Here is a 26,669-nt window from a genome sequence, read left to right as displayed (position 1 = left end):
TGAAGACCCAGTATTCAAAAAACAATTAAGATAGTATGCAAATCAAGCGGAGTTTATCCAACTGTTAAGCTTGGCCAGGTGGGCGGCCTGTGTCCCCTGAAGTGCACAAAGACAAGATGGGGATACATCATCTCTATAGATTTCTTCACCCACAAGTCCTAAGAACAGACTCTCCCAATCTTGCCTGGAACACTTGTTTACAAAATGACCTAGATGTTCCAAAGTAGAATCGGGGATGGAATCTAACTCCTATGTAACAAACAGCACCGTGTGGTTCTTATCACGAGGGAAATTTTGGAAATCCAGGTTTAGGAGGATGATTCTAGGCTGGGTGATTCCTTTTTGACATTGGAGTTCAAGACCTACTGCCCTAGAGGAAAGTGATAACAAATACAAAGTTATAGGAAAGATTAGACCAAATCTACTGTAATAAGATTTTTGTATCACCATACACAAACTTGTTTTTCTACCTAAAGGCATAAAATATTATATATTTTTATCTGAAAAACCATCCACTAAATCATTTAGTCCATTCTCAGTGATGAAGAAATTCTTTTCAAGGAAAAAGAAACACTATTTTTATTTCCCCAAAGTAAGAGGGTCTGCTATCCCTAGTCAAGAAAATCTAATTCTTAAACCTTCTGAAATAGCTTCCATAAAATAAGGATTCTGGGACCTCGCCATATAACCACTAAATCATGATGTTCATGGATAGGGCTTGGAAATCTGATTTTGACCCAGAAGAATGAGGTCATCAGTCAAATTCAACAATCACTGGTCTATTCCACTTCTGTGCAACAGTTGAGTGAACTCAGCAATAGAATTGAAGTGATTCACCAGATCAAATTTGTGGGAGGCCTGCAATGGGCCTGCAGAGCTGAAGCCTGTTTGGTGTGAGTCACAAAGAAATGCTTTTGTCTCTCAGAAAGTCTGATGGGGTGGTTCCCATCACCCAGAGTATTAGGAGAAGTCTGGAGGTTAGAGAAATCTCCTTCTCAATGATTTCAAGGCTTCATGCACCCTGCCATCCATCACCTCTACCCACCTGTTAATTAAGATCTTCTCTCAGTCAATGGATTATACTCTCTGAACAGAAAGAGAAGTATTGGAGCTGGAGAAAGATGACTGTGACATTGTAGATGAGGAAATAGGGTCCTTGTGTGGCTGGCTTACTGTGCTTTGATAATGAAGTTTTTAGGACAAGTCAACATGAAGATAGAGCACGTGAGCATCTTATAAACCACTGAATTCTAGCTTTCCACCTCTAAAATATTGAGAAATTAACTTCCAAAATGGTCCTAACAATTCTCATCTCCTTGGACCCATCCTCTCTCCCATGTTGGACAGAGACGACTTGTGTCACCAGGGGGATGTGCTGGGAAGGATGCAATGTGATTCCCAAGCTTGGGCCATAAAAGGCATTGTGGCTTCTTCTTTTCTCTCTCTTGGAGCCTTGCTCTGGGAAAACCAGCCCCGATATTGGATGGGGGCACTTAACAAGTCCTGTGGAGAAGTCCACCTGGTGAGGAATGGGGGCCTCCCACCCAAAGCCAGCACCATCTTGCCAAGGATGTGGGTGGATCACTTGGGAAGAGCATCTTCCAGCCTCAGTCCAGCCTTCAGATGATGCAGCCCCAGCTGACATCCGACTGCAACCTAGTGATGGCCCTTCGGCCACAATCCCTGGCTAAACTTGAAACGGGTTTACTGCTTTAAGTCCAAGTTTGGGGTAATTTGTTATATAGCAATAGATGATCAACACAAATATGTTGAGTGATTACCCCACAAATGTGAGGTTGTCGTATTTGCTATGTGATAATCACGGCTCTTTGGTGTGGAAGAGGTAGGAAGAAATACTGAAGATGAGATTTACGTGCTGGAAAAGTCAAGCCAGTGAGGTGTGTTACCAGCCATGAGGAGACAGTCCTTGCACTGAATTTATATCATTTTTTTGATGACTGTAAATAGGGCATGGAATACCAATTTAGAAGGAATAGTGTGAGTCAGAGCAAGTGGTAGCGAGAGTCCTTGGCTCTGGGGGGAGAAAGTTTAGACATTTTCTTCCCTTTTCTGGTCTAAGCCATAAAGCTACCCCTTTCATGACTCGCGGGGGCCCTTTCTATTCTTATGGGGACTTTTCTGTTCAGACAGGGTAGTAAGGGAAACCACTGCGCTGTCTGAATGAAAGCACATGTACACACATATATGTATACACACACATGCACATGTGTGCACACACACACATGCACACGTGCACACACACACATGCACACACACACGTGCACATGCCCCCCCCCCCCCCCACACACACACTACTACGCCAGCCATCTGTTGATGGGCGTGTGGGTTGTTTCTGTCTCAGCTGTTGTAAACAGTGCTGTTATGACTGTTTGTGTGCATGTTATTTTTTTTTAATTGGAGTATTCTCCAGATATATGCCCAGGAGTGGGATTGCTAAATCATATGGTAACTTTGTTTTTAGATTTGTAAGGAAACTTCATACTATTTTCCATAGTGGCTGTATTAATTCACATTCCCACCAACAGTGTAGGAGTGTTTCCTTTTCTCCACACCCTCTCCAGCGTTTATTATTTGCAGACTGTTTGATGGTGGCCATTCATTCTGACTGGTGTGAGGTGACACCTCATTAGGGTTTTGATTTGCATTTCCCATATAAATAGTGATGTTGAGCATTTTTTTCATGGGCCTGTTGGCCATCTGTATGTCTTCTTTAGAGAAATGTCTATTCAGGTCTTCTGCCCATTTTTTGATTAGGCTGTTGGTTGTTTTTTTTAAAATCAATTCGGTTGCAAGAAGTGTTTCTGTATTTTGGACATTAACCCCTTGTTGGTCACATCATTTGTAAATATTTTCTTCCATTCTGTAGGTTGTCTTTTCATTTTGTTGATGGTTTCCCTTGCTGTGCAAAAGCTTTTAAGTTTGATTAGGTTCAATTTGTTTATTTTTGCTTTTATTTCTTTTGCCTTGACAGACTGATCGAAGGAAATGCTGTTACGATGTATGCCTGAGAATGTTTTGACTACGTGAACGGTGGTTTTTTATTTCTCTCTTTCTTTCTATATCTATTAATTGGAATTCTCCTGTGAGAAAGAGCTGTCACTTCTTCCACTGACTTATTTACTCAGTTGTTTATATTTTGTCAGTATGGACTCATGGATATCTCTTTTATTCTTTGAGTTATGACCTAGTACTATGGTTATTTATTTTGTTTATCTATGTTTTGAGTTGTTCTAACTTTGCCCATTGGGAGACCTTTCGGGTTGGTCTCCGTGCCTTTTTTTGTGTGTGCTTTATTTGTTCGGCACTTTCTTATTTTCTAGCTCTGCAAGCTGCTCCAGGCTCACTACTCATCTGGCATTTTCTTTGTTCTAGTCCTGGAATCAACTGCTTTACTAAGGAGCTTTGCTTTTGTCAACTGAAAAAAAAAACTCCAAAACCAGAAAATGCACCACCTAGAAGCTGCCGATTATGTTTTATTTGGGGGCATTACTAACTGAGGACTGTGCGGCCAGGGAGACAGCCTTGCAGACAGCTCTGAGGAGCGGCTCCAAGGAGAGAAAGGAGGAGCCAGGATACATGGGAGATTTTGCTGGGAAAAAAATGTACTTAAAGATCAAAAGATTACTGCCACTCAAAAAAAAAAAAAAAACCAGACATCTAAAGTTAGTGATTTTAGTCCTTTCTATGTATAAGAAAATGCAAGAGTCTGGGGTTATTGAAATGACTCCTTCCATGTGTGTATTAACCATCTAGGGCCAGTAGCCTATTTTTCTCCATCCTGAATTCCTGCTGGGGGTGGGGTAGGCTGCACTGGCTGTTGACTTGAAGGCAGGAAGAATTTGTTGCTTACTGGAATGTCAGACAACTTTTTTGTCCATAGTTTTGTTTTTGTTTGTTTGTTTTTGAGAGTAGTATTTAGAAGCCAAATCGTGGACGATAATTGTGCTCATTGTTGGAGGGGGGCGGTCTCTGCTGCTTCTAGCTGTCCTCAGTGGATATAGCTAAGAAAATATGTATCCACGTAACACATGCATGCATGTCGGTATTTATGCCTTTGTCTGTTTTTAGTACATATATTAAAAGAAAATTGTGAGTCCATATTGATACCTGCAACCCCAGTCCAGCACCAGAGAATGTTTTCTAGCCTTCCCCTCTCCTATTTGTAAATTCTTCTCTGGCAGTGAGACACTTCATTCTCTGTCTGCAACGTCCTTATTGGTTTGACTCTAGAACACAAAGCAAAGTAGTTTCAGAATTCTTAACCCATGGGAATTTCCTTTTCTTTACAACCCAGAGATTCTTTATCTATTCTAGATCTGTTTATTTCTTTGCTTCTTCCTATCTCTGTGAAGATTATTTTCAAGTTATAATCTCCAAGTGTTGATCATTTATTTCTGCATCTTGTGCGCTAACATGTTCTAATTTCCTCTGTGCTTTTCTGTGTTTCAACTTTGCACTATTTAGAGATGCTTCTAATAAATGCTTTCACTTTTTCTCTGGGGCATATGGGGTTCTTTGTTCATTCTTGTGGACAGCTCTTCTTGGAAATTACTTTATTGAATTTTCATAGTCATAACTCATTTCTCTCCTTCTTTACTGTCTGAGCCACCAAGGAAGCCCAACCTCCTCTCTACATGTCTCCTATTTATAAGATGAGGTGCTGTGAAAATAGAGGATTGTTTCAAAACCCATAATGATGTTTCTAAGAGACTTTCTCTACTCTTACACCCTTTAAAATTCTGTTTTGAAGTCAAATTGCCTTGGTAATTTTTAGTACAGGATAAATCTGAAGGAAATTGAGGTGATTCAACATGGGGGGAAAGTATATAATTTCTCCTGACTTCCACTCTATGGGAAAATATCATTGTGCTTATTTATATAGGAAGAGGGTATTTCAATCATCAAAAGTCATTCATGAGAAAATGATGAACTCTTCAGGAATATCAAAGTACTTTATGTTTCTAGTTTTATTGTAAATTCTCCAAGGCAGAGGCACACCCATGCCTGCATTATACATGCACAGTAATTAGCATGGCAGCTGCAATAATAAAACAGGATTAAAAGAGACATTATTAGAAAATACAATATGAACTCTTAAATTAGTGACATGTTAGTATTCAGAAAACAACCATTGTTCACTAAAAGTCAATATTGCACTCAATTTTTAAAACTGAAAGTCACAATGGAAAAACCCTGAGGTTGTCTGCAACTGTGAGAACGGCACCTCCCCACGCTGGCCTGTGGGGATCGCAGCTCACCGCCTGCTGTCCTCAGTCCCACAGGCTACCTCGTTTCTGGAAACAGCCTGTCCCCATATCTGAGATCAAACCAGTCAGTCCTAAAGGAGATCAACCCTGAACAGTCATTGAAAGGACTGATGCTAAAGCTGAAGCTCCAATATCTTGGCCCCCTGATGCCAAGAGCTGACTCATTGCAAAAGACCTTGATGCTGGGAAAGATTGAAGGCAGGAGGAGAAGCAGGTAGCAGAGGATGAGATGGTGGATGGCATCACCGACTCGATAGGCATAAATCTGAGCCAACTAAGGGTAATACCAAAGGACAGAGGAGCCTGGGGTTCTGCAATCCATGGGGCTGCAAAGAGTCAGACACGGCTTAGCAACTCAACAGTAAGTATGTGTCTAAGAACGCAGACGTTCTTCCAGGGCACGCTGCATCCTAAGGCATGGGGCTTTCACATCAAGTCATCTGTCTGCCACTCATTCACTCAGTGATTCTGCTGGGGGTTTTGTGTAGCCTGATTATGATCTTTGAGGGATTATTTCCACCTTTGGTGTTTGCACCCACTCTGCTTACTGGTGAACACCTCCGTTGGAGAATTTTAATGCAACCTTGAGGTGATGTTGTGCCTTTCTGGGTTAGTAATGAGAGCGGAGGCAGACAAATTAGAGAAGCCTTGGCATTCGTTCGTGTCACAGCTCACCCCTCCCTGCCTCCCTGTGGGAACAGGACTCGCTGCGGTTGACTCTGCCCACTGTGCTATGGTGAGCAGGGGTGACCGTTCCTCTTTGCCTTTCCTCTCACGGGTGTGAAATATTCACTCTCCCCTAATCGAGCTGCCACTCAACATCTCCTGGAAAGAGACTGTGCGTTCCATCAAGGGACAGGATCGGTGAACAGGAACCTCAGGATCATCGAGGGGGCGGGATAACCGTCACACAGGCTCACCTGCTCGGAATGAGTGATCTGAGAAGCGTTCAGTGGACCGAGGGTGTGACACCTATTATACTGCCCCAAATTCATATGCTTCATCACACAGAACCACTCCGACCTTCCCCAAGCCCTTATTTAGTCTCACTTTAGACACGGTTTAAACACACTTCCTCGTTCAGTTTCACACTCAGAATTGGGGGCTAATATGGGATACTGAGGGTGTAGCTTCTCTCAGCTTCATCACTAAGAGCCTGGGTGAACTTGAGCTAAGTGTTCCAGCAGACTGGACGTGGGCTTTCTTATCTATAAATGGCAGCTTGGGCGGGGTGACTGCTAGGGTCCCTCTCATGTAAACATCCTGTCTTTCTGCATTCTGTGAAAGCTCTCAGGGCCAGCCCTGAGCCAGGCACAGTGGACCACTGGCTAGACCTGCCTGAGAGGGTAACTCAGCGGCAGTCAATGAAGTGCTTCTTGTCTTCAAGACCACGGGGCACCCAGAGACCAGCTCATCAGGGAGAAGAGACCCAGTGACATGGGGACAGGGCAAGGAGTGCTGAGAGAAAAGATGCCCCAGGAAAGAAGGTCTGGGTTACCCACCCCAGGAAAGAGCTTGGCTTCCATCTGACCGGGGGGAGCCTTGTGCCTTGAGAGCCTGCATGGGCTGAGCGGCAACCCTGATTTGCTTTCTTCAGTTCCTCTTTAAAAAAATGCTTCCCTGGTGGCTGGTGAAGAATCAACTTACCAAAGCAGGGGAAGCAGGTTTGACTCCTGTTGTGGGAAGACCCTACGTGCTGCAGAGCAACTAAGCCCGTGCGCCGTAAGTACTGAGCCTGTACTGAGCTCTAGAATCCAGAAGCCGCAACTACTGAGCCCACCTGGCTCTACTACTGAAGCCAGAGCACCAAGAGCCTGTGCTTCCCAAGCAGAGAAGCCATCACAGTGAGAAGCCCCTGCAACACCACCAGAGAGTGGCCCCCGCTCCTGGCAAAACTAGAGAAACGTCCACGAAGACCCAGCGCAGCCAGGAACAAAGACAGAAAAATCATGGAAACTTTTTTTTTTAAATGTGGACCATTTTTAAAGTGTTTATTGAATTTGTTACAATATCGTTTCTGTTTTATGTTTGGGTTTTTGGCCACAAGGCATGTGGAGCCTTATCTCCCTGACCAGGGGTCGAACCTGCACACCCTGCATTGGAAGGTGGAGTCTTAACCACCGGAGTTCCAGGGAAGTCCCCTAGGTTCCTTTGAGGACAGGCTCCCCTGTGAATGCCTGGTTCGGGTGGCCAGCAGGCTCCCTGGGAGATGCCTGCTCATCTCTGGGCTGCAGTGGAGATCCGCCTGGAGGGTGGCCGAAACTGGATCAGGCAGCTGGACGATCCAATCGCAACACAGCTCTGCTCACAGCACACCCAGTCCTGCGCTGTGTGTGAGTCAGGGAGGGGCTGGCACTTTGGGTGCCCCCTCCAGAAGGCAGACGCCTCTGCTGTCAGTCTAGACGTGAGGCAGTGGGAGGACCTGGCTTTCTCCTAGTCTTTGTTTGTTCCAAGCACAAAGCAGCACAGAGCCAGGCCAGAGAGGAGCCCGGATAAGGTGCAGACATCCCAGACGCCTGCTGGACCTGACCCCTCACCTGTGCTCATCACCGCATCCTCTCTGCACAGTGCCCCACGTGGCCGGCCCTGCAGTGGCGGCTGCTGGGCCAGCTAAGGGCCAAGGAGGGAAGTTCTGAAGGTCAAGTGCTCCAAGGTCAGAGGTGGCGAAGATCATTGTGTCAGAAGAGCCTGGAAGGGCTTCCCCAGGGAGGGGAGGTGTGTGCTTCCCTGAAGTCCCTTTAGGCTCCGTCCTTACTTCCGATAGAAGGACAGGATCAGTGGGTGGGAGGGGAGTCAGGGGACAGACAGGACAAGAGACAGGAGAGGATGAAAGTGATACAGGCCACGGAGCCAAGCTGTGGACTCTGGCAGGAGGAGACTTTCTTTAAAGCTGGCTCTCGGTGATGGTGTTGCAGGAGGGCCTGGTGGCCATCGGTGCACCTGAGACCTCACCAGTGTGATGCACTCACCCAGAAGTATTCCACAAATTAAGAAGGGGCTCAGCAGTCCTTAGCTGGGCAGAGGCTTCAAGGTAAAAAGCGAGGCAAGTCTGGAACCTCCCTCTGGTGGGATCACCCAGGGCCACGGCTGATCCTCCCATCAACCTGGTGTTTGCTGCTCAGCATTCTCCCCGGCCACTCATCCTGCAGGGAAATGTCATCGTCCTCTTGTCCCTGCCCATCCGAATCCCCCATCCTTCAGACCCCTCTGGTTCTGTCCCCAGCGTGAGCCCTTCCCCAGGTACTCCATCAGCTCTAAGCCCATAGTCACTTCCCTTAGCATTCGGTGACCGTCTCCGGTGTGAGCTTTGGTTCCGTGCCTATGTTCTAGGCTTCTTGAGAGCAGGGGTGATGTTTATGCCACTCTGCATCTCCACGGTGTTGTGTCTGGGGCTGGCACACACTGGACACTGAGGACCTAACTGTCTAAGGGATGTTACCCTTGCTTTCTTCCCGACGTATTATCAGTGGGCTTCCGAAGTCAGAACGCAAACGAATGTCCGAGTCAGGTGCAGAATTCAAAATAGCCTGCTTCATTCTTGAGGGATGTTTGGATTCTGGACTGCAGAGAAGGCCTCCAACTCCAAACCCGTCTTTAAAGCACAGCTTTGTAAATGACTTCTGAGCCAGAACATAATCCTCATGAAAGGGGTGCTGCAGCGGATGAATGTGGAGTGTGGGCATTTATCTGCAAATTTATTTGCAAATTAGTGTGGGAGAAAGAGAGGGGCGCTGCTTCTCCACCTGTAAAATTAGAATCATGCCTAACCAGAGGATGGTGGCAGGGATTCAGAGAGCGCGTGCTCACAGTAACCAGCCCGCAGGTGCCAGGTAGTCATTATTAATATTGACTAAGGAACCTCTGAACTCACCCCAGCCAGGATTGTTTTTCCAAAATGGTTCAGGTCTACCTGAAAAAGAAATTGAACTGCACTGCCCAGAAGATTGTCAGTCAAAGGCCACAGGTGATATTTAGGTTAACTAACAGAAAGATTGAAGGCAGGGGAGAAGGGGATGACAGAGGATGAGATGGTTGAATGGCATCACCGACTCAGTGGACATGATTTGAGCAAGCTCTGGGAGTTGGTGATGGACAGGGAGGCCTGGTGTGGTGCAGTCCATGGGGTCACAAAGAGTCGGACATGACTGAGCAGCTAAACTGAACTGACTGACTGAATCAAGCTGCAGGTCATATAGGACATGGTCACGAGCAGCTGTCTGGTTGAGTTTAGCAAGGACAAGTCCCGGGCACAGCTCAGCTGGTAAAGGATTCTCTCCTGCCTCTGCAACAGACACAGGAGACGCAGGTTCCATCCCCGGGTCAGGAAGACCCCCTGCAGGAGGGCGTGGCAACCCACTCCAGTATTCTTGCCTGGGAAATCCCTTGGACAAAGGGGCCTGGTGGGCTACAGCCCTTGGGATCACAAAGTCGGTCATGACTGAGCACACAAGCATGCAAACAAATTTGGTTAAGTGATAACGTAAACCGGGGTACAAGGCTTTGCTTGACCGTTTCAGGAGAGACGCATCCAGGCCAGGCAGCCAACAGTGGACACCTGGCCAGGGCTATTCAAAGGGAAGGTCTGGGATCCAGCCCTCAGCCTGAAAAGCTGGACTGGGAGGGGATTGTGGGCATAAGGACAAGTGATCAGGATTGACGGGTGATGCAGAGAGACATGGTGGCCTCCAGGGCAACCCCTGTGGAGGGCACGGCACCTTCGCGCTCTTCTCCCCAGGAACGGGGACCCCCAGCGTGACCTCGAGGACCCTCAGACAGCTGGTGGCAACCTTGCCTCCTTTCCTGGGCTGATGACTGAGTCCAGCCCTGGGGTGCGTCATAGGGCTCAGCAAGGTCTTTCAGAGCAACTGGCTACAGGAAATACAGATTTGCATTAAAAGCGATTTTAGACATGGAGACTGCCCGACGCCCTCTTCAGAAGCTGACCTCTCTGTGAGCGGGCAAACACACTGAATCCCTTTGAGAAATGGCCCTCCACGGGAAGTCAGGGGCTCCTCGGTGCTCCTCTCCCAGCCTCAGAGGGCTTCGTGGCCTTTTCTGTTCTTACTTACTTTACTTACTTATTTACAACACGGCTGAACTTTGTTAGTTGACTCTGCCACGGCTACTGGGCGATTTCAAATGTCATCCACGCTGGACGTTAATCCACATTAACATTCTTGGCTGTTTTGGTTTTTCTGTTGTTTCGTTTGGCATCCCTTCTGCTCCCCTTCTCCCAAGGGCTCTGGAATCCTCCGCAGCTCAACAAGGGTACAAACGTCTTGTCTGCGATGTGCGGAGGATCACACCATGTTTGGAGCCTAAAGAAGCTGGTGCGAGGGGCTTCCCCGGTGGTCCAGCAGTTAAGAATCCGCCTTGCAATGCAGGGGGCACAGGTTCAATCTCAGGTTGAGGAACTAAGATCCCACATGCTAACTAAGCCCACGTGGTCCGCAGGCTGAGCACCACCAGCAGACCAAGACCACTCACTGCACGGAAAGATCCCCATGGGCTGCAGCTAAGACCCGATATAGCCGATACAGAAACTTTTTTTAGTGGTGCTGGGAAATCTGGTCAACCACTTGTAAAAGAATGAAACTAGAACACTTTCTAACACCATATACAAAAATAAACTCAAAATGGATTAAAGATCTCAACGTAAGACCAGAAACTATAAAACTCCTAGAGGAGAACATAGGCAAAACACTCTTTGACATACATCACAGCAGGATCCTCTATGACCCACCTCCCAGAATATTGGAAATAAAAGCAAAAATAAACAAATGGGACCTAATTAAACTTAAAAGCTTCTGCACATCAAAGGAAACTATTAGCAAGGTGAAAAGACAGCCTTCAGAATGGGAGAAAATAATAGCAAATGAAGCAACTGACAAACAACTAATCTCAAAAATATACAAGCAACTCCTACAGCTCAACTCCAGAAAAATAAATGACCCAATCAAAAAATGGGCCAAAGAACTAAATAGATATTTCTCCAAAGAAGACATACAGATGGCTAACAAACACATGAAAAGATGCTCAACATCACTCATTATCAGAGAAATGCAAATCAAAACCACAATGAGGTACCATTTCACACCAGTCAGAATGGCTGCGATCCAAAAGTCTACAAATAATAAATGCTGGAGAGGGTGTGGAGAAAAGGGAACCCTCTTACACTGTTGGTGGGAATGCAAACTAGTACAGCCACTATGGAGAACAGTGTGGAGATTCCTTAAAAAACTGGAAATAGAACTGCCTTATGATCCAGCAATCCCACTGCTGGGCATACACACTGAGGAAACCAGAAGGGAAAGAGACACGTGTACCCCAATGTTCATCGCAGCACTGTTTATAATAGCCAGGACATGGAAGCAACCTAGATGTCCATCAGCAGATGAATGGATAAGAAAGCAGTGGTACATATACACAATGGAGTATTACTCAGCCATTAAAAAGAATACATTTGAATCAGTTCTAATGAGGTGGATGAAACTGGAGCCTATTATACAGAGTGAAGTAAGCCAGAAGGAAAAACACCAATACAGTATACTAACGCATATATATGGAATTTAGAAAGATGGTAATGATAACCCTGTATACGAGACAGCAAAAGAGACACTGATGTATAGAACAGGCTTATGGACTCTGTGGGAGAGGGAGAGGGTGGGAAGATTTGGGAGAATGGCATTGAAACATGTGAAATGTCATGTATGAAACGAGATGCCAGTCCAGGTTCAATGCACGATGCTGGATGCTTGGGGCTGGTGCACTGGGACGACCCAGAGGGATGGTATGGGGAGGGAGGAGGGAGGAGGGTTCAGGATGGGGAACACATGAGAAATAAAGGAATAAAAAAAAAAATTAAAAAAAAAATAAATAAATAACTGTCTCAAAAATCAAAAAAAAAAAAAAAGCAGGGCAGTCAAGTTCCCTAGAGTTCTGTGGGAAGAGTGAACAAACAGACTCCTGCTTAAGGAACATGGGGCAGAATTTGTGCTGGGGCAGGTGAGAGGTGAAAACCTGAATGAGGAGAGGTCCCTGCTGGCGGGTGTGGTCCGAAAGGCTCCGGGAGCCATCGGGAGGCTCAGCCAATCTCTGTGGGAGGGGCCTCAGGGCAGAGGACACTTGGCCCTCTGAGAACAGTGGGCCCCTCGAGCCGACTGGAGAAATGGATGCCTCTTGGAAGGAACCTTGGGGTCAAGTCAACAAATGGGACCAGAACCCAGGAGACCAGAGCTGCCATAAGACTAAAACACTGATCCTAGAAAATCGAGTTAACTTCTCTGGACCACCTCTTACTCCTGGATGAGAGAAGCAACCATAATATCAGGGCTTGCTTCGCAAGTTTGAGAGTGAGAGAAGACTTAGGCAGAAAACACTTTTGAAAAAAGTTAGGCCGATCATTGTTAACATCCCCATGCAACTGGAATCCTCGTGACAATAATTTTTGCGTGTCGGGCCCAGACGAGGGATCCAGAGGAGGCACAGTCTGGTGGCATCTGTGCGCTCCTGGAGGGAGACAGAAGACCGCTCTGCATCATGGCAGGAAGGGAGTTTCCTATTTCCAGGAGAAACAATAAAAAAGAGCTATCTCTTCCCTAAGAGCTTGTCTCTGAAGGACATGATTCTCATCAACATTGTCATTCAGGCATAAGTGTATGTGGTACCAAACGGTAGCCTCAGTTCCCCTGCTGGGGGAGGACGTTTCCCTGCCCACAGTAAACATAAACCCAGATAATTTCACAGCCAGTCGGCGTGAGTCAGCAAGCACTCTGAGCTGCCCCTGTGTGCTTCCCACACATGCTGCCATTACCAAGCTCCAAACCGATGCTGAGAGCACTGGCACCCGCTCCCACCCCGGGGGCTTTTCATCAGGCAGATCTCGTATTAGCGGATGGGGCTCCCAGCCCCTGGTCCTACAGCGCTTGCCTTTCCCACCTGGATGCAGGCAGGAGATGTGGATCTGCAGGTGGTGACAGGTGGGGAAGGGGCTGGAACAGACGGCCACTGTAGCTCCAGGAATGATCAGCCTTTAAATGACAGATGAGGTTCAGGAGCCATCATGTTCTACAGACGTCAGGGTGATCACTGCTGTCACTTTGTTAGTTCGGCGTTCATTTGAGGAGGTGGGAAGATCTTAGTACATGTCATGGGCTGGTGCCAGACAGTTAGCTGGCTCTGTGATCAGTGTTCCCTAGAAATGATCCTGTTTAATCTGCACCAGCGCCTTCCACTGCAGCCCATTTTATGGATGAGAAAATTCAGCCTCGGGGAAGGTAAACACCTTTGAATAAAGCCACAGAACTAATACGTGATACTTTTCAAGATCACATTAAAGCTTGCAGCAATCCAGGCGTTTTACTAATCTTGTCAGCCCTCTGACATCCTGGGAATGAAATTCTCTGCCCCCCATCCTCATTCCATGCCTGTGCTTGGCAGGTACCAGCACTCAATAAATATTTTTGGATTGATTGATCACAAGTGGAGTGAAGATGGAAGTGTGGCATCTGCTGCCCAGCATGAGGAGGAAATTAGCTGGACCAGCTCCTCCGAGATCCTGGGGCTTACGCGGCGAGAGGACACAGGGATGGGGAAGCAACCAAGAACTAAGGAGGGGAGTAATGGGGGAAGGTGACAGAAGTGAATCAGAATGAGTAAAGAAAGTAGACAGAAAAAGCATAGGAAGTAACAGAAATGAGTGCTTGGAGTTAGAAAACAGTTTGATCTCGCTTATATACGGAATCTAAAAAAGTCCAGGGCATAAAAACAGAGTGAAGATGGAGGGCCCCAGGGGTAGAGGCAGGGTTGGGGTGGGGGTGGGGGGAGCGCTTTAAGGTACACACTTGCAACCGGTAGATGAGCCCTGGAGAGGTAATGCACAGTCTAGTGAATGCAGACCACATTATTGTATTATAATCGTTAAACTTGCTAAGAGACTAGCTCTTAATTAATCCCACCAGGAGAAAGTGATGATAACTGTGCCCAAATAGAGGTGCTAGCTCAGAGAAGGCACTGGCGACCCACTCCAGTACTCTTGCCTGGAAACTCCCATGGACGGAGGAGCCTGGTAGGCTGCAGTCCATGGGGTCGCTAAGAGTCAGACACGACTGAGCAACTTCCTTTTCAATTTCCACTTTTGTGCATTGGAGAAGGAAATGACAACCCACTCCAGTGTTCTTGCCTGGAGAATCCCAGGGACTGAGGAGCCTGGTGCGCTGCCGTCTATGGGGTCGCAGAGTCGGACAGGACTGACGTGACTCAGCAGCAGCAGCAGCAGCAGCAGAGGTGCTAGCTAACACTGCATTGGCAAGCAAACTACAATATACGCATCCATCAAGTCAACAAGTTGTATACGTTAAACATACCCATACAGGTCAAATATACTTCAATAAGAGACAATAAAGAACAAAGTGGGCTTCGTGTAATCGTCGTAAGACAGGCGATGGCTTTCTTACTTTGTCCATCTTCATGCTGCAGTATAGAAACAGATTGAGGGGCTTCCCTGGTGGTCCAGTGGCTAAGACACCATGCTCCCAGTGCAGGGGGCCTGAGTTTGATCCCTGGTCAGGGAACGAGGTGCCACATGATGCAACTAAAGATCCTGCGTGCCCCAAGGAAGACTGAAGCTCCTGCATGGTGAAACTAAGACCGGCACAGCCAAAGAAGGAAAGAAAAAAGAGATGGGCTGATGCAGGTGGTTCTGAATTCAACATATGCTGTGCAAATCAAAGTCCCACAGCTGTCCTGGAGTGGACATCTGGGCACGCGGGCTGTTGATTCATTTTTGTCAACCTGCCCACTGATGTCTTTGCCCTCCATCCTTCTGAGAAAGGAAACGATGCTGCCATTAAGAGGCGCCTGCTTCCACCGCGCGTCACTCCTGGTGATTCGTCTCCTGCGTATGCAGTGGCCTGATTAACCCTTTGGGTCTCAGAGGGCTCCTCAACCCCTTACCTTTATTCATTTATTCCCTGGCTCCCAGGTGGCAGCCTTCAGTCTTTTCTTTCTCTAACTTACTCCCTTTAGCGGAGGTTTCTCACTTGGGGTCCGTGATGGAACAACATCAGATATTCGATGGTCCTAGAGCAAGCACATTACTTTTGTTTCAAACCTTTGAAAATCTCCAAAAGACAGCAAATTTAAAAAGGCATCTACTAATGCAGAACAGTTCTCTTTTTTCCACTGAGCCCTTGTATCAAAACTCAAAGGTGTACACAAGACACTGAGACTCAGAATTTTTCACAAGCAACTGAATTTTATGTTTATTGATTTGGCTGTGCTGGGTCTTAGTTGCAACATGCAGGATCTTTAGTTGTGGCTTGTGGGATCTAGTTCCCTGACCAGGGATCGAACCTGGGCCTCCTGCATTGGGAGCACAGAGTCTTAGCCACTGGACCACCAGGGAAGCCCCGAATTGAATTTTAAACAAAGAATTTCCCCCACACTTCAGAGGAAAACAAATTGTATTTCAGTCAAAGAGTTGGAAGGCGAAGGAGGAAAATGGAAACAAGTGGGGAGGGCTCGGGGGTGGGGGTCCTGGGGGTTCAGTGGTTCCTGAAGGGTGTGTACAAATTAGAGATTCAGTTCAGTTCAGTTCAGTTGTTCAGTTGTGTCCGACCCTTTGCAACCCCATGGACTGCAGCACGCCAGGCCTCCCCATCCATCACCAACTCCCGGAGCTTGCTCAAACTCATGTCCATTGAGTCGGTGATGCCATCCAACCATCTCATCCTCTGTCATCCCCTTCTCCTCCTGCCCTCAATTTTTCCCAGCATCAGGATCTTTTCAAATGAGTCAGCTCTTTGCATCAGGTGGCCAAAGAATCGGAGTTTCAGCTTCAGCATCAGTCCTTCCAATGAACACCTAGGACTGATCTCCTTTAGAATGGGCCGGTTGGATCTCCTTGCAGTCCAAGGGACTCTCAAGAGTCTTCTCCAACACCACAGTTCAAAAGCATCAATTCTTCTGTGCTCAGCTTTCTTCACAGTCCAACTCTTGCATCCATCCATGACCACTGGAAAAACCATAGCCTTGACTAAGGCTCCTCTGTATGAGAGCATTTCCCCTCCACCTCGCCCCACCCCAATTCTGTTCACATCAAAGACTATGGGCATCTCCATTTGCCTTTCCTGCCTCAGATCTGCAGGCTCCAGACCTAGAGCCCCGTGGTGACTCGGTGACCTGGTCCTGGGGAGGCAGAGGGTGGGTACCTTGTCCCACTCAGCTGCCATTCTGCTGCGTTTGTGTTTCCTGAGCACCAGCTTAAAGACCCAGCCCATGCAATACAGGGGAGGGAGCGGGTGGGGCAATGTGCACCCCCAAAATAAAGAACTGCACTGAGATGGATTCCTGAAACATAATTGCTCAGTAAGTTTGGAATCCTCTTGGAGCTGATCGCAAGATCATTTTCTCTTCTTTGGGGGCCAGAGCATATTCCCCGTCCCTCCTGAAGCTCTGTGCACGAAGTCAGAGGCATCCATCAAGCAGATGTGAGGGTAGGTGTGGAGTCCAGCATCCCGGCCCCTCCCTGCATGCTCACCTCCTCCGTCCTGATGCAAATGAGCAGCACATCCTCACTGCTTCAGCTGGACAGGTTGCTCCTCCAATGGACGGGGAATGGGTTTCCTTCCAGCAAAGGAAAGATGCAGGCAGGCCGAGAACATTCATGTGAGTTTCACGTGAGTGAAGAATAAATATAAAAACATGCAATAGCTCAACACAAATGTTTATTTTTTATAGTCACACAGTTGAGAGAGAGCTCTGTTTCTCAGAAACATCCTTTTCCAAAAAAACCTGAATTTAGCTGAATAAGAAAAAGTGACACATTCTGGGGCAGGCCAGATTTTAGAAGGAAAACTAGTTTATTCTTTAACAAATATTTATTAAGTAGGCAATTATTTATTTTGGAGGTTTCCGAGCAAAGGAGATGTTTTTAATAAGAAAACAGACATATCCCTGCCCTTGTGGGGCTTATGATCCAGTAGGGAGGCAGACTAAAAACAGATAGATCGTTAGTGTGACTTCCATAGGTTCAAGGTGATGTGCTTGGAGTCAGTGAGCAGGGTGATACTCTCTCTTTGGATTTTAGAAAGGACTCTCTGACTCAACAATTTAAGGTTACATTTGTATGTATAGTACCATATGTGAAACAGATCGCCAGTCCAGGATTGATGCATGAGACAGGGTGCTCGGGGCTGGTGCACTGGGATGACCCAGAGGGATGGGATGGGGAGGGGGTGGGGAGGGGGGTTCAGGATGGGGAACACAAGTACACCCCTGGCAGATTCACGTCAGTGTATGGCAAAACCACTACAATACTGTAGAGTAATTAGCCTCCAATTAAATAAATTAATAAAAATTCATAAATAAAAAGAAAATTTAAAGAAGTCATAAACGCACACACACAAGAAAAGTTTCATTAGCAGAGGCTGCTCTAATTTAACATCTGGCAGAGGCAGGAGCCCAAGCAAAGGTCCTGACTCAGAAGAGATCTTTGCTGGGCCTGAAAGATGAGCCTCACTAAAACCCAGGGAATCAGGTGGAGGGGAACGTGGGGGCAGATCACACATGGCTGTTTGGACCTCATATGGATTCTGTCAGATATCCTGTTTGTGGACAGAAATCACTGTAGGTTTTGATCAGGACCTGCTCAGTTGCTCAGTCATGTGCGACTCTTTGCGACCCGGTAGACTGTAGCCCACCAGGCTCCTCGGTCCATGGAATGCTCCAGGCAAGGATACTGGAGTGGGTTGCTATTTCCTTCTCCAGCAGATCTTCCCAACCCAGGGATCTAACCAGCATCTCTTGCATCTCCTGCATTGGCAGGTGGATTCTTTACTGCTGAGCCACCAGGGAAGTGATATACAAATAAGACTTTGTCAGCTCTGTGTAGAAGGCACTAGAATGGATCAGAAATAGATACCAATTAGGGGGCTGTGGTTTCAGTTCCGGTGAAAGGTTATGGCCACCCTGGATAGGAGTTGACAGTGAGGGTGGAGATAAACTGACAGAGTTCAGGCCCACTGATGTGGACACGTGACTGATAAGGCCAGGTGAAGGGTCTGAAGGTGAGTGATGGCAAGAAGACAAAGAGGAGAGGCAGGAGTGGAGAGAGGGTTTGGATTACCGGATACAAGCTATTGTACACAGGATGGCTGAGCAGCAAGGCCCTGCTGTAGAGCACGGGGGACTACAGTCAGTATCCTGTGTAAGCCACAACGGAAAAGAAAATGAATATCCACATATAGGTTGGTTGGTTTAGTTGCTAAGTCGTGTCCGACTCTTTGCGACCCCATGGACTGTAGCCCGCCAGGCTCCTCTGTCCATGGGATTCTCCAGGCAAGAACAAGGGAGTGGGTTGCCATTTCTTTCTCCAGGGCATTGTCATAACCCAGGAATTGAACCTGGGTCTCCTGCACTACAGGCAGATTCTTTACCAACGGAGCTACAAGGGAAGCCCCATATATATATATTATATATATCTGAGTCACTCTGCTCCAGAGAAGTGTTTAACTGTACTATCTTCAGTATATCAACTACACTTCAGTAAAGAAAACAAAGCAAATACAAATGATGAAAATGAGGCTCAGGTCTCGGGTTTGAGCATCTCTTAGAGGAGGAATAAGTGAGTCACCGTATCAGTGTGAATTCAAGCCCAGGTAATTCCCCATCCTTCAGTATACACAAATCCTGGGTACAGGTGATATTTGGAAAGATAGAACCAAATACAAAATACGCGGGAACTGTTGAGAGTGAGAAGAACTTTAGACGATGATGTATTCATGCCCTTATATGACAAAATGTCTTAGAAAACAAAAATTTGGGACCCTATTGGTATTTTCAAAGATAATTTTGGTCTTTAGTCAACCTATTAGGAAATTTTCTTCAGTGTATAGCATTTTCTCAAATAAAAGTCATCAGGAGTTACTAAACTAATAGATGTTTACTGAATAGATACATTCCCACAGTTCTTCAGAATTCATAATATAGAAATGACAGCATCAAAAAACAAAACAAAACAAAACCCCCAAAAAGCCCCCAATGCAATTGTTTCTCCAAACAGTGGTTCATGACTATGAAAAGAGAAAGAACTATTTCTCAAATAGGAAAGTTTTGATACTTTGTACACTTGGCAGACACAATTTTCAGAAGGTGTTGTGTGCTCTGGTGTGGAAAAAGAAATGCAGGGGAAGACACAAAACAGATAGGAAAACTCTTTGCAAGTATTCACGCTTTGGGTCCCGCTGTCTGTTGTATGGGTCCGCAGCATGAAAGAATTTAAGTCTTGGAAGGAAAATAGATCTTCACAAACTGAAAAGCCCACCTTAATGCCATTCTTAATCTATACATTTTGTGCCACAAAGTTTCTTAAGGTGTTCAATATTGATTCTTGTTTTAATATAGGGAGAATTATTAGATTAAAAAGACAGAGGAGTTTAAAGGGGACTCCAAATCATTTTGCCCTGAGAATGAATGAATTTAATCAGGAATTTTTGTTCCCAGTTGCCACTAAGATCTGCTTGAGAGCAAGCGGAGGAAATATGACTTAAGATACCGTCACAGACTCACTGAGTGGTCAGAGAGGAGTCAGCAAAAGTCTGTTTGGGTAGAGGGGGAAAGAACAGAATAAGAGTTATTTTCTTAGACCAGTGAGAGTGTCTCCCTCTGTGTTGTGAGCCCTGTGAGGGCAAGGTCACCGTCTCCATCTCAGCAACCACACAGAGGTCAGCACAGTGCGTAGGAAATGGTCACTGAATGCAGAACGTGGAAGAGGCCCCAGAGACACTGCGTCTCTTTTCATCCTAAGATTGATCCCAGATTTCAGAGACCCAGACCAGGGGAAGCCTGTGTTGCTCTTTCCACAGCTCCTCCAAACAATCTGTAACCTCCTTGAAGACAAGGCAATGTTTCATTTCAAGAAAAAGAAAACCGTTGATGGCTAACCTACTGAGTTGAGAAAGATGATCCTGGTGAAAGAACCATTAGATTTGATGACATGGAATGGACCTTGATGAACGTGAGTTTGGTTTTATTGTGGAGATAACTGCCTAAATGGGAGTAGCTGCCCAAGATGATGATGGAGAAAGATGGGGATTCAGGGAGGGTAGGCTCTCTCTTGATGAATCTTGATATAAAGCCAGTTGGACGCATAGAGAAGCAAGAGACTCATGAGAGTTCAAGGGAAGTTCTTTTATTATTGTTTTGAAAAGATGAGAGCATCTTTGTATGATCAAGGGAAATAATCCACAGAGAGGGAAATTATGATGTGAGAGAGGACGGAAAATCACTAGTGATATCTTTGAGTAGATGAGAGGGGATTGAATTCAGGACACAAATTGGGGAGGGGGGCTTGTCCTTAGATACAGGCAAAGGGATCAAAACAGTGATCTTTAAGAAAAGAGGGGCTGACCTAGGGGTCCGTAGATGGCTGTCACAGTGACAGACAGCTAATGATGTTGCCTAATGGCAAGGGCTTCAAAGTTCAGTTAGTTCAGTTCAGTTCAGTCGCTCAGTCGTGTCCCCGTGGACTCTTTGTGACCCCACGGACTACAGCACGCCAGGCCTCCCTGTCCATCACCAACTTCCAGAGTTTTTTCAAACTCATGTCCATTGAGCCGGTGATACCATCCAATCTCAGCTTCTGATGCCCCTTTCTTCTCCCGCCTTCAATCTTCCCCAGCATCAGGGTCTTTTCCAAGGAGAGCCGGTGATGCCATCCAATCTCAGCTTCTGACGCCCCTTTCTCCTCCCGCCTTCAATCTTTCCCAGCATCAGGGTCTTTTCCAAGGAGTCAGCTCTTCGCATGAGGTGGCCAAAGCATTGGAGTTTCAGCTTCAGCATCAGTCCTTCCAGTGAATATTCAGAACTGATTTCCTTTAGGATGGACTGGTTGGATCTCCTTGCAGTGGAAGGAGCTTCAAGGAGTTAGGTTCATTTCATGAGTGAGGAAGGATGACAGTCCAGAAGCCACAATAAGGAGCTGGAAACATCTACTTCATGGCCCAGTCCACTTGTACAAGGGATTTGAAAGAACAGGCTGAGGGGAGGCAGATTCTTCTGCAGTCAGCCAGTTTCCGTTAGAGAAGGTGAGGGGAATATTCCAAAGAAGAGGCTGAAATAGAGGAGATTTTGCTGATGACCTTGAGTTGTAGAAGTTAACAGGGCAAGGATCTGGGCTGTGGGGCAGGGGTGGGGCGTGAAGGTTTAAAGATGTACAAAGCTGAAAGGGGTGAGTTTCCAGTTAATAAAGGATGACTTGGGACTTCCCTGGTGGCCCAGGGGCTAAGACTGTGCTCCCAGTGCAAGGGGCCTGGGTTTGATCCCTGATCAGGGAACTAGATCCCGTAGGCTGCAACTAAGAGTTCACCTGTCACAACTAAAGATCCTGCATGCCCCAACTAAGACCTGGCACAGTCCAAGAAACAAATGTTGTTCAAAAGATGACTTGTGACCCTGTGATGGATGTGCATGTGGCGAAGTGCGATGTAAGAGTGTTTAGCAGATTGCGGTGGTGAGGCTGTGCATACGCGGGGTAGGGAGGAGATTCCTCCAGATTCACGCAGGGTTCTGTGCGTCTCCAGCCCCATCACACTGACGGTGGGACAGAGGTTGTTGGTGGCTGGTGAGCGGTGTGCAGAGCCCTGGGGACATTCCCTGGTGGCTTGGAGGAACAGGGCTTTGTCATGTGGTCCTGCCTTTGTCCCCTGCATACCTCCAGGGGGCGCTGTTTCCGTTTGCTCCACGTGCGTGGCAGCTTTCTGCAGAGATCGGAGGCACCAGAAGCACGTAGGGCTCGTGATTATCTCTCATTTTGCTGATGAGGAAACCGAGGAACAGGTGAGTTCAGTGACTTCCCCCATTTCTCGCTACTGCTGTTAAGGGAGTCAGATTTTTTTCTAAAATCAAAGGTTTATTTTTTAATACAGTTTTTAATGGTCATTTGCTATTTACGGTTACTATACAGTATCGGCCGTGTTCCCCTTTGCGGTGCATCCTTGAGCCAGTGTTACACGCAATAGTTTGCACCTCCCATCCCCACCCCTATGTTGCCCCTCCCCCCTTCCCTCTCCCACTGGTAACCACTACGTTGTCCTCTGTTTCTACAGGTCTGCTGCTGTTTTAAAATGACGTTTACTGGTTTGCCGTATTTTTTAGACCTCACACACAAGCGCTGTGGTGCACTATTGTCTTTCTCTGCCGTATTTCATTTCCCTAATGCCCTCTAACCCCACCTATGGTGCTGCAGATGGCAAAGGTTTGTTCTTTTTGTGGCTGATATTCCCTCGTATATATGCACCACATCTTTATCCTTTTATCTGTTGATGGACATTTAGGTTGTTTCCATTTCATGGCTATTGTAAATAATGTTTGCTATGAACATTGGGGTGCTTGTATTTTTTAGAATTAGTGGTTTTTTTTTCTTCTTCTGGATATATATCCAGGAGCAGAATTGCTGGTCCTATGGTAGCCGTGAAACCGTTTACCACAGGTTGGGACTTGAACCCATATGTCCTGGGACTTGATGAACCCAGCCAAAATCCAGTTTGAGACTTGAACCCATGTGGCTTGGACTCAAACCCAGCCAAAACCCTGTTTGGGACTTAAACCCACGTGGCTGCGACTCAAACCTAATCAAAACCCAGGGTACCTGGTTTCAGGACATAATGAAGCTCAGGTTCTTGATGTCTCATCACAGAAAGAATTCAGTGAGAGACAAAGTGATAGGTAAGAAATAGATTTGCTCAGATTTAGAGAGAAATACACTCCACAGACAGAATGTGGGCCATCGCAGAGGGTGAGTATGGCCATGAAATTTGGGGTGGTTAGCTTTTATAGGCTGGGTAATTTCATATGCTAATGAGTGGGAGGGTTATTCCAACTATTGTGGGGAAGGGGTGGAGATTTCCGGGATCTGGGCCACCGCCCACTCCTTGGTGTTTTAACAGTGCCTTGGAACTGTCAGGGCACCTCTGGGTGTGTCATTTCACTTACTGATTGAGGATCAGGTTCTAGTCTTGTCTGCCAGCTTGGGCCCATTTCATCCTAATCAGTTTATGTTGTATCCTTGGGCTACGTCCTTCTTTCAGAAGTTGCGCCCTGCCCCTTTCCCTCCTGTTACAGCTCTATTTTTAGTCTTTTGAGAAATCTCCATACTGTTTTCCACAGCGTGTGTGCTAACTTGCCTCAGTCATGTCTGACTCTTTGTGACCCATCAGGCTCCTCTGTCCATGGGATTCTCCAGGCAAGAATACTGGAGTGGGTTGCCATTTCCTTCTCCAGGGGATCTTCCCAACACAGGGATTGAACCCACATCTCTTATGTCTCCTGCATTGACAGACGGGTTCTTTACCACCGGCGCCACCTGGGAAGCCCAGTAGTGGTATTTGGGGCCATGCAACTTTTTTTTTCTCTTTTTTATGTAGTAGTTAAATTTAAGAATATTTTCTGGCCAGCAACTCTTGATTCTATCCCTACACTTCCGGGTGCCTCACAGGGGGAACTCAGAAGGTATCACATGTGTGCAATCAAGAGGAACAAAGAAATGGATGCCACAGGTGTTGATGGAGTCACCTCCACCCCCCACTCCATCCCCAGGGCAGGAAAGTGAAAAGAAAGCGTGAAAGTGTTAATCACTCAGTTGTGTCTGACTCTTTGTGACCCCCTGGACTGTAATCTGTCAGGCTCCTCTGTCCATGGGATTCTGCAGGCAAGAATACTGGAGTGGGCTGCCATGCCGTCCTCCAGGGGACCTTCCTGACCCAGGGATGAAACCCGTCTTCTGCATTGCAGGCAGATTCTGTCCCATCCGAACCACCAGGGAAGCCCAGGGTAGGGGGTTCTGGTAACCAGTTCACAAGCCTCCTCAGAAATCCTGGTGACCTAGAACAACTGGTCACCCACGGGCTGGCACACAGAATAAGGCATCTGCGAGGGACTCTGTCTCCTTCCCCCTTCCTTTCTGCTCTCCCTTCCCTCCCACTTCTTAGGATCAGATTCCTAAATAAACTGCTCCCCACGCAAGCCTGTCTCAGCCCTGCCTTTGGAGTCCGTGCACGAAGAGGCCTGTGTTTGTGTCTTTGTGTGGGTGTTGGAGGATGAGCTGGCCAACTGACTGGGTGAAGGGGCAGAGGGACCTGGGGCTCTTAAGGTTCCGTCCCAGCCCCCCACCCCACCCTCAGCCCCACTTTCAGGGGCACCTGGAGCGTTCCCCTCCTGGGGTTTGCACACAGTTCAGGGGTGTCAATTGCCTTGCGTTTCATTGCTTTCTTTCTCAGCAAGAGTTTAGGTTTCAGCTTTTTCCACTCTGATGTATTATTTACCACCCAAGCATCTGCTTTGCCTCTTTTAGAATTTTGTTGACATCTCTCATCTGGGATCAGCTCCTCAATGGGTCTCTGCGTCCTTGTAGGTTTGGAATATAATGTCACGTGTTTGCTTTCTTTTTAGTGGGGCTTCCAGAGAGGTTGTAGGGAGAGAACTCTGCATGCTGTACGCCCCAGTCACAGGGGAGCTGGCATTTCCGCTGATACCTAGTGTAACGTTAAGAGCATGAGCCCTGTGCCCCAGTTCTGTGTCGCTGTGATTCACGATGAGACTGGGGGCAAGGCTCAGAATGCCTTGGGGGCCCGGTTTCCTCATCAGTGAAATCCACTGTGTGACTTGATCGCTGAGACCCCCTCTGGATCTAAAATGCTTTTATCTAAGCTCCACCTTTGCCCATCGTAGAAACACAGAAAGCCCTACTGCTCAGTGTCTCAGGGCAGAATTGGATTAGTCTTCTGACTTAGGGAACCTCGTTCTATCCTTGCCTCCCACCTTCTCCCCAGGAAATGCCCGGACTGACAAACCGTCCTCTTCCTAGGGGGCTGAGACAGCTTGTATTAACTCTGCAAATGCTTCACATGCCCTTTGCATCTCTCTGTAGAATGCAATTGCTATTTTCTCCCTTTCGGCACCTTTAGAGAGCTTTGTAGAACATGGGCTTTATATGGGAGTTCCTGGCCTTGTATTCATGCTTTTCTCCCTTTTTCTAAAATTACCTATACTTTCTGGAAGGGATTTGGATAAAGGGGGCAAAAAACGGACTCTAAACCCATGGCCTATTTATACATGTGTGTGTGTACACACACACACAGGCAGCGATGTGAATATTTTCATTGACTTAAAGCCCTCCCTTCGCTTTGTCAGTGAAGCGCGTGCGCAGTGAGAAGATGCAGCTTCCTTCTAACTTATCTGTTCAAATCCATCCTTATTGTTCGCATCTCCCTGTCCTCTCCCTACAAACGGCTTGACAGCCGCTGGATGTCAGATTTGGGAAACCATTCTTGAAATCATCTAAAGAACAGGAGCTGTCACAGACAGAGAAGCACTCAGCCATGTCAAACCTAGAATAGCACCCTGTCTCCAGCAGAATTGAATATCTCCTCTTCAACCTCCAGACGTAGCTCACATATCACTTCCTTTGCAAAGATCCTCTTAATTGCCCCAGACAAGGTCAGACACTCCCTCCTCTGTTTGCTCCTAGATTACCTGTTAATTCTATTGCAATAAACAGGCTTTTCCATTTGAATAAATATCACCTTGGATTATAATTGCATATGAGAAAGAAGATATTCAGATGAGATGCTTCGGTTTGGGCTTGTTAGGTAGTTAGAATAGGGAAAAGGAGTCCAAAATGGCGGTGGCTAAAAGACAAGGAAGGGAAAAGCCTGCGAAAATAGAACAAAGGAAGGTCCAAGGACCGGAGTGAAGACCTCAAGAAAAACAAACAGCACTCCTGGCTAAGCCCAATTTGCATAGGGCAGGCCCAGGGGGAGGGAAAAAAACATATAAAAGGAGGAACCAAAGCACTCTCTCTTTCTCTCTCTCTCCCCCTCTCTCCCTTTCGCTGGCACGCTCCTCCACTCTCTTCGCGTCTTTGGGTTGGCATGCCCTCACATTTTGAGATGGATTCTCCTGTTATCTTCTAAATAGAATAGAGCTGTAACACTGATTTGTCTAAGAGCTATAATACGGTTTGTCCAAGACCCGAGAGCTGTGATGCGCCGAGGGCTTTAATGTCCGTCGCTCCAAATCTTTGTTGTGACGAGACAGAACTTAGGAGGATACACTCGCCTGACAGGCCGAGGCCCCAAAGCCTGGGAGCACCAGAGAGGAAGTGGGGGCCTTGAGCGGGAATCGCTCAGGAAGGAACTGAACCTGCTTGATCGGTGTCAGTTCGTCTTCAACCTCCAGCCCAGCCGGAAAGATGAAGTTGAAGAGGATGAGAGAGAAAACCCCTTGGGGGCCCTAGAGTTCTGGGCATCTCCGCTCCACTCTGCCACTTCAGCACCTCCATGAGGGTGGGGGTGGGGTGTTTTAATCAAGGAAACCACAGGAGAC

General features: G+C 47.0%; 1 non-coding gene across 1 annotated transcript; it reads right to left on the bottom strand.

The window, feature by feature from the left end:
- Positions 1 to 15,620: 15,620 nt before the first annotated feature.
- On the bottom strand, positions 15,621 to 15,693 carry TRNAG-CCC. Its single transcript has one exon. It is a non-coding gene; the product is annotated as a tRNA-Gly (tRNA).
- Between the last annotated feature and the right edge of the window lie 10,976 nt (positions 15,694 to 26,669).

Source organism: Bos indicus x Bos taurus, chromosome 4, assembly GCF_003369695.1.
Source record: "Bos indicus x Bos taurus breed Angus x Brahman F1 hybrid chromosome 4, Bos_hybrid_MaternalHap_v2.0, whole genome shotgun sequence".
Classification (NCBI taxonomy): Eukaryota; Metazoa; Chordata; class Mammalia; order Artiodactyla; family Bovidae; genus Bos; species Bos indicus x Bos taurus.
The sequence above is the reverse complement of the archived record's forward strand: the minus strand, read 5'-3'. Positions and strand labels throughout refer to the sequence as shown.